This window comes from Anser anser (genome assembly GCF_964211835.1).
Source record: "Anser anser genome assembly, chromosome: 2".
NCBI lineage: Eukaryota > Metazoa > Chordata > Aves > Anseriformes > Anatidae > Anser > Anser anser.
In genome coordinates, this window is record NC_139721.1 from 119,199,057 (window position 1) to 119,207,517 (window position 8,461).

At 40.6% G+C, this 8,461-nt stretch overlaps 1 long non-coding RNA gene across 1 annotated transcript; it reads left to right on the plus strand.

Moving 5' to 3' along the window:
• Nucleotides 1-18: 18 nt before the first annotated feature.
• On the plus strand, nucleotides 19-5,054 carry LOC310893781. The gene is made up of 3 exons (XR_014579282.1): nucleotides 19-54; nucleotides 133-216; nucleotides 5,016-5,054. It is a non-coding gene; the product is annotated as an uncharacterized lncRNA (long non-coding RNA).
• The last annotated feature ends 3,407 nt before the right edge of the window (nucleotides 5,055-8,461 follow it).

Below are 8,461 nucleotides of genomic sequence, written 5' to 3' on the forward strand. Positions count from 1 at the left end.
GGGGGCCGCGGACCGAAAGTGGAGGTCGCGCTGGTGGTTTGGTGTATTCTTACGGTCAGGGTTTTCTACTCGGCTAATAACATATATTTCAGTCGTATGTGTCCCCATTAAAACGCTTTTGCTTTCTCCTAGTGTCGGGGAAGCGTTGAAAAGCTTTGGAGTAAGTCAGTGAAGCGCGGAGATGTGGAGGAACTGAGCTGCCAAGTAATGAAGCAGGTCAGGCCGGGGGCTTTTTGTGAGAGGAATAAGTATGTTTTGTCAAATATTCCTTTCCCTTCCTCCTTTAGCCAGAATCATGGTGTTCTCCCTCCACCACCCTTCTCCAGAAAAAAAAATACAGATGATCCATACTACTGGTTTGATGAGGACTGGTGTTTTTGAGACATCTGTGGTAAACTTTTTTGTCAAAGCTGTCTTCCTAATGCACATTTAGCAGTTTTTAATATTAATATGAAAGCTTTAAAAGAAAATGTTGCAGACAATGGAGAAGAAAGAGCAACAAATAACTTTTCTACTGTTAAAACAAGTGCTGTCAGATCATTGATGTTAGCAAAACCAAACCCCACAAATGTTATTTTAGGCCTCATCTGCAGACTCAGGCAGATGTGTTCAGGCAACCTAACCGTACAGATGGAAGATACCAGCCTGTCATTCTAGCAGGCTGTACCAATCTCAGCTGGAGATTTTAATCTTTTTTCAAGTTGGTTGTAGAAATTTTGTTTTTGCATGTTTGCTTGAGGTCACAATCTGGCATCATACCTTACATTGCTAATGAGGTAGGTTAGGAGCAAAGGCAATCTGAAAGGTAGTTTCAGGGAAATAAGAAGAGTAGCCTCTTTGTAAAAGAGCACATCCTCATGTTGCAGCAGTGACAGTCCATGTGCAATCAATGAACTGAAGTTACAGAGACTCAGACACGTTCTGCTCAACCTTACACAACAACCAACCAGCTAAAGTGAAGTGACAGAGCGCTACGGGCTATTATATATCAAGCCAGACAACTGTTTGCCTGAATTACGGGTGTTAGGGCCCTCAGATTCTGGGCTTTGTATGGAAGCAGCTGAGGCAGGAGCACATATTCCCATATGCCAGGTTTGCTATGGCAAAAGTATGTGCTCCTCTGATAGGTGAAACAGGCATCTGGGCTTACTAAACCACCACAAAGATTTGACAGATTTGATTAGCTAACTCCCCAGAAGACTCAGTCAATATTGACTTACCTAATGTATGTCAGAAGGTAGATGGTTTGGTATTTTGACCTATCATTCCATTACAGGAGAAAAGGGGAAGACTGATATAGAAAGCAAAGATGCATTTTGGATGGAGGAGAAAGCAATAAACAATGAGATCACTGCTAGGTTCTGAATTTCCAGTTTTCCTCTATTTAAGTGGTGTGTTGGTCCAATGTATACAGAGATAGATCCATTCTTTTCTTCATTGCTTTATTTGACTTTACACATGCTGATAAAAAACATAGCATGGGTTAAGCATCCATTGAGAAGAACAAAAATAACTCCTATAAGGGCAGTATAAAGCTCTGAGATTCCCTGTTTGCATGTTCTAGACTACATACATGCAGAGTCACTGCACTTTAATCTATTAATCTGTTTTAACTGTTCTAGATATTGCTAGGATGTTTGTTCCTCTTTTCTAGGAAGTTCTCTATTTGTCTGACATCCACGCGTTTATCAAAACCTGACAAGCTCCTTTCAAAACTCAGTACCCAGAGATAATAAGATATGTCAGTGCTAATCTACAACTGCAAATAGTCCTGTACAAAGCAGAAACATCTGGCAACAGGAAAATACAGGGAAACTACAATAGTTTAAAATATGTAGCTTTATTTGCAAATTTCTGAAAATATTCCTGATTACCTACCTAGTCAGAAAAATTTCCATTTAATATGCTGTATCATCTAATAGATTATTGTACAAAAGTTTTCTTATTATACATGTAAAAGCATTAAATAACAGTTTCATTTACTTTTATTTTCAGTGTTCTGTATAAAAGATACAAATATAATTTAAATTTAATTAGGTAATTATTGGACTGGAATATATTACAGTCTTGAAACACACCTTGAGTTAATCTAAATTCTCTTGCTGATTTTGTAGGGATTTCTTTTTATACAGGCTATTTTGTAAGTGTGGGACTGGCAAAACTCTGTGACTTCTTCAGCAGTATATACTCATTTACTTAACTCTGGATATGGACTAGGTAGCACAGGTCAGCCTGTCCTAGGAGATGACCTCAAAGGGAAGAAGACGGAGATATGATAATTCATATTTTCATAAGACATCTCAGTTTCTAACACTTCTTTAAGACAGATATGAGTATGAGGTTCCTGCCTGGTTTCAACATTGATGTGACTGCATAATAGAATTAAGAAAGTGCTTTGCATGTCCCACAGTCTCTGACTTCTTTGAAGGTTGACCAGAAGTGGAAGTAGATTTAGCCTTTTTCTTTTGTTATTCCCAGTGACTGCCCGGTAGCTTAAAAGTCCTCCCAAAAAGAAATGCACATTAAAGACGGGAAAAGAGGCACAAACATTTTACTTTCCTCCCAGTTTAGGTTTCCTCTCCTTCATCAAGTCCACCATCAAATCCCCCTCATCCTTTACTTCACATAGCCTGTTTTCCCACCTCTTATCTGTGCTTATTTTGTCAGCTCTCCACTCCTTTTTCCTAATTCAAGTATTTCTCATTTATGCCTCTTCTCATCTCAGACTTCCCAGCACTACTCTACTTTGGCTGACTATTCTGCATTTTTAAGGATAAAAGTTAATGAGGAAAAGAAAGATTTCTGATGGTTAAAAGCCATTTTAATTTTACTTGTGAAAAATACATGCACAGGGTTTCAAACTGGAGAATTTGCCATGTTTCTGTGCCTTTTCCAGCTTAAGTATTTGTGGAACAAATGTCTTAGCCCATAGTGTAAGAAGTAAATGTCTCACTAAGCAATTTACTGCTATTAGATTTGTATTCTGGAATATGGCATCTATATATGAGACAGAATTATGTGGGCTCAAGGCAATACACCACACAGATTTTGGGAAATGCAGGTGCTTGCTGGGTTAGTGTTCCTTGCCTGCAGTCCCTAGGCAGTGAACTATATTTAGAAGAATTGGTTGTCATCACTCTGTCCTATAAATAAACGGTATTAAAAGATATTCCTAAAAAAGAAAAAAAAAAGGCTTTTTTTCTACATATGGGGAGATTTTTTTCTCTTTCTTTTTGAAGTGCAGATGGCATCAAGTTACTTCCTCTTCCATCTTCCATTCTTACAGTTGAACCAGCCTTCATCTCACCTTACTCACTGAACCATTCTGAAGGCATGCAGGGAATGCTTTCTTTCTAACCTTTCCTCTACAAAGCAAACAATAACAAAGACCTTTGTCTTTGGAAGCTAGGACAATGGTGATAGTGGAAGAATGTAGGGCTACTTCTCTGCTGTTTAAGTCAGCTTTCCTAAAGAGATCAATTGGCAAAGCATAGATCAGCGTCTCTGATGTGACCCTCATGCTAGAGACTAACTAGCATCTCTGTTCTAGTGCTTCTTGTAGCTATGTCCCACTCTCATCACTGAGTCGTGCTTTGCAGATAACTCTTGCTTGCATAGTTGCCCTGCCTCCACGCAACGTCGTGACTGGATCTCTTGCAAAACTGTAAAACGAACCTCCCATGACTGTGCAGCCCCAGTCCACAGAACAGTACTCCTACAGCTACACAGCGTTCTTATCAAGCACATATTGAGTGTAATTGAAGATTAGGAGTGAATTGAATTTACGTACTGTTTATCCCTATTTCTATGAAATTCTACATAACATTTTTGCAAAGTTATTAGTCCAGAAAGGTTTGGACCATGTGTCAACTTTCTCCTGCATTCTGTTGACTGCAAAGGGATTACAGCAAAAAAGCAAAACCAAACGCACAATGAAATTAAAATCTGGATCTTTAGATAAACTGTCCTGGCTAGTGTCCATGTTACATAACTGTTCTCAGCTAGGAACAAAAAGAATACCAGTTTTTTTTCTGTGTATGCACCATTATCCCAGGGAGTGCTGCAATTAGGAAAATTCTGCTTTATCCTGGGTGGACTGGTTTGTCCATAATTCAGCTGATGCTTTGTCCAATCATCTGGAATCAGAATAGATCACTTATAGTCTCTCTGCTGTTTTCCAGTGACTTTTACAACACCTAGAATGAATTTTAATTGGTTCATAGCTGTACTAACAGTTTGAAAAGGTTATGGAAAAATGGCCCAAGTGCTTTTCCTAGAAAATTTTAGTAAAACTAGATGTGAAGTATAGAATTTCCAAAATAAAGATGGGGACAGTAAAGGCGGCTCCATTAACATAGCGAATGCTGACATAGGTATGTATTCCTTCATTTCTACCTGTATATCAGAAATTCAAAGTCTTACACAGTTTCAAGGAAACATCCACATCAAGTTACTGTAGAAAGATGTAGTGACTGATTTTTAGAAATAATTATGCCTCACGATTCCTGTTGGATCAAGGATGTGCTTAGCTGATACATCAGGTGTGTCTGAAAGTCAGTTTGTTACTGTTTAATAGCTTTTAATTGACCTAGACCGTGAAGAACTGTATGCAGTTCTATAATTGATTTTTTGTTTCATTCAAATTTGATGAAATCATTTGTCATTTTCACAATGTAAACATTGAGAAACAATAAACAATGTAAATTCACTGTGAAACATTCAATGCAAAGTGGTAAAATCAGAAAGTAACTATTGGTTCATTTCAAGTAAAGTGAAAGCCTCAGCGTGGTATGGTTTTGTGAGCATTTGATGTAGGAAGCAGAGGATGAAATACAAGAGAAGGGTACTCCATTTTCAAATGTCCAAGTGGAAATGCATAGCTAAAAAGGGTTTATATAATATTATGCCTAAACTGCTGTCAGGGCCCTCAGTGAGCTCCTAGGTCATTGCCTTGACCAACCTGTAACCATCTTTCTCTGTAATTCTCCTCTGGAACCGCTTCCTTATCTCCCCAGGCTTTGGTGTCTCTGTTCACAGACAGCATTGGTGTAGTGCTGCTGTGTAAGGTTGGATTGGCTTGCTCTGTATCAGCTAGGTTACAAGAAAGAGCTGTGAGAAACTTCATGAGATGAGGATGCGCATTTCCATCCATGGATACTCCACCCATTAGCTGAGGAGCTGCATTTCAGCTCAGGCCTTGCTGTTGGTCCCTGCCTGAACTACTTTGTGTGTAATCCTGGACTTGCCAACCCTGATCCTTGGCTTCCTGAGCTGATCTTGGTGTCTGCAGACTTGTCATTAGTGGACTTTTAGCTGAACTTGGCCACTGTCACGGGACCTGCTCTTGTGTGGGATGTGTGGGACCAAACCCTTGCTAGGGAGGGCGCTGCTTCCATCTGCTTGCCATCCTGGCTCACCTTTCTTGGCAGAGCTGCTCGTTCTTGCTGTTATCTGACAGCTGAAGGTAGAAATGTTTTTCTACGCTAGCTTTAAAAGCTATAGTCATAAAAGTTTATTTAAAATTAGCTTTTAGCACAGCAAAGACATTATTATTTTTTTTTTAGCTACAAGGACACATCTGTGCTGATCCTGCATAGCTGAGAGTAGAAATAAACCTAACAACAACCCAAAATCATCTGCACAGAAAGGCAATTTACTTGTGTTTTGGTCTGACTTCACTCATTTTGGCACCTGCAGAGCCAATTTATTTGACTAAAGTTATGCAGGATCAGGGACTAAGGCCATAAGAAGTAACGATTAATACATGAGTCACTCATATAAGGAAGGTATGTACAAAGGGCATATTCCAGATTATGAAACCAGTAAAGATTCAAAGCGAAAGCATGTTCTTATTCTGTTGTCCTAGAATTGAGGCAAATCGTGTTATTATGCGAGATGTATTAAAAATAATTCAGGTAGGATAACAAAATCTATATCTATAATGTTATATATTAAAAATACACTATGCATGCCCAGCAAAACTAATACCTGTATTTAATAAAATGCAGCTTACTGACTCTTCATGCAAAATGTAAAAACTCCGGCAATTGTGCCAGCCAATGTTTTATTATCCACAAAGTGCATAATAGATGTAGAAACCTCTCTTAAGAGATTCTTGAGAAACTTCAGAGAATCACCTTATCTCGTGGCTCCACCTGGGCAGTCTGGCTGCTTACTTCGTTAAATCTCAGGTGACATTCTCAGAATGGGTGGTTCTTCATAGCAGGAACGAAGTCTGGGAGTTTTTGGGCTGAGTACCAAGCCAAGCTGACAGCTGATGAAGGGCAGGGTGTACGATGTCAGTTGTGTAAAGCCATATGATCTGCAAGAGGTCTGCTGTGTGGGACTCACAGGGTGGCAGTGGACCCAGGAAAGAAAAAGTGTAAGCTACCAGAGCAAGGAAGCCAGCATGGTGGTTGTACCGCGATAGATGTGATTTTTGGCCTCTCTGTCTTCATCCTTCTATCAGTACTGAAGAAACCCTAATTCACTGTGTGCTGACCTCGTGCTGTTTTAGCTTGTGCACTGTAGAGAGCCCTGCCATGTGGCAGCAGCCAGAGATGCACCTTGCCGCTAGGAGCCTGCACAGAGCACGGATATTGCCCTGTGCTTGCCTGCTTTGTAAGTGGCCACCACATAAGCTACAGGAGGGGCTGCTTGTACCTCAGCTTGTGACCGTAAGACTGCAGAGCGGATGGTTGTGCGGGGCCATTTCGGGTGATACAGTGAGGGGGGGTTGACAATACAGCTTAGAGCACTTCAGGAGGAAGATTCCCATGTGAGTGGATTTGGGCAGAAGAGAAGCACTGATGGAGCTATTGTACTGTTGTATCATTTCTTCTGGCAAGGGTTGAGGAAAATGTTCTCTAAGTCCAAACTAAGCCCCAGCTGCCAAACAGTAGTGCCAGTTCCAGCACCATTAAGTCTTAGTCCTGCTGTCCTTAATAAAGATGCTACCAATAAGACAGGGAAGCGTGCCTGTGATATCTATGGACTATAGCAGAAGTCAGTCAAAAGTGGCTCCCTTAAGGTCAATACGAACCACAGTGATAGCAGCAGAACTAATTAAGATACGTCAGAGACAGCCTGTCAAGCTCAGCTTGCCAAGGGTCTCACATCATATTCATGTAAGAGGTATTTTCCTGCGTTAAGGAGAGCAAAAGCTCAGAGAGGAGAACAGGGTTGACCTCTACTAGCAGCCTGAAGAAACTGAAAACCAACAGACTAAGCCGTAGTGGCTTTCAAAAAAGACAGTGGAAAGCTGAATGATCAAAGTCATGTAGCTGCTGGGAAATTTGTTGAGCAGGAAGCATGGAGCCATGCTGATCTCCAACAGTGACTTAAGGAGCGATTTGATAAAGCAGCAGTAATTATGACATCTTTCCTGTGTTCAGCCTTTTTCTAGACAGGTGGTAATGAGTGATTCTATAAAGGTTTAATAATGCATGCTTTTGGACATCAGATCATTATCTAAGCTTTAGAGTATTGCAACTGGAGTTTCTAGTGCAATGTTTTCTATAAACCCTACTTGCTGGGCTTTTCCATGCATAGTGCCTCAGGATGGAGGGGAGATCTCGCACAGCAAGCTAGTCGCATCCCTGTGATGGAGGTGGGGCAACTTTCGTGCTGCCTCTGGTCACCTTTAGTGAGATGCAATCTTACTTCTCACCAGCAGTGGGCTGCTTTTGCCTTGCTGCTTACATTTGTGCTGTTCCACTGCCGTGCATCAGAAAACAACGCAAGTTGTGCAATCCAAACGTGTGCAAAGCCATTGAGTGTGACAATCTCAGTGACCTTTGCTTACAGTATGTGCAGTCTAGCAGTACCAGCAGCATCCAAACCCTGTTATCAGCATACCAAACCGGCAAGGAATGTCCCACGTGGAACTGATCTGCCTCAGCTAGTTTTTAACTCAAGGGCGTAGGGCTTTATTTATCTAGCTGCAGAGGATAAAAACTCCCACGAGGGTGTTGCAACTTTCAGTTTTGTCATTCCATGGTAGAGTCTATGCATATTAACTCCCTGAATATCAACACCTAGGACAAACTTAGCATTTGTAGTAACTGTGACTGACTAATTCCAATGTTTTTGTTTAGATGGAAGTCATACAGAAATTTATTGCCAGAAATTGTGAAGGATCAGGAGGTTCTGAAACAGCTTTCAAAAATGGCAGCTAGCCAGCTCTAGTGCCTGTCTGATAGGGCCCGAGTGTGTAAACCAAAGCTTTTCAGTGTGCTTAACATCATTTGTTTCAAAGAAAAAATCATCGATGCCCAACAGTATCCTGATTTGCAAGCACAGAAATATTTTTCTATTAAACTTCAGTGCCTGCTAGCAAAGCTCAGTTAGCCTGCAGTGGTACAATCAAGCTCAGTAAAGCAGAATAGACTCCCGAATGCACCTTTGTAACAGGAAAACAATATTAATTGGTAAAGGATGACTTTCACTGGAGATTAATTTA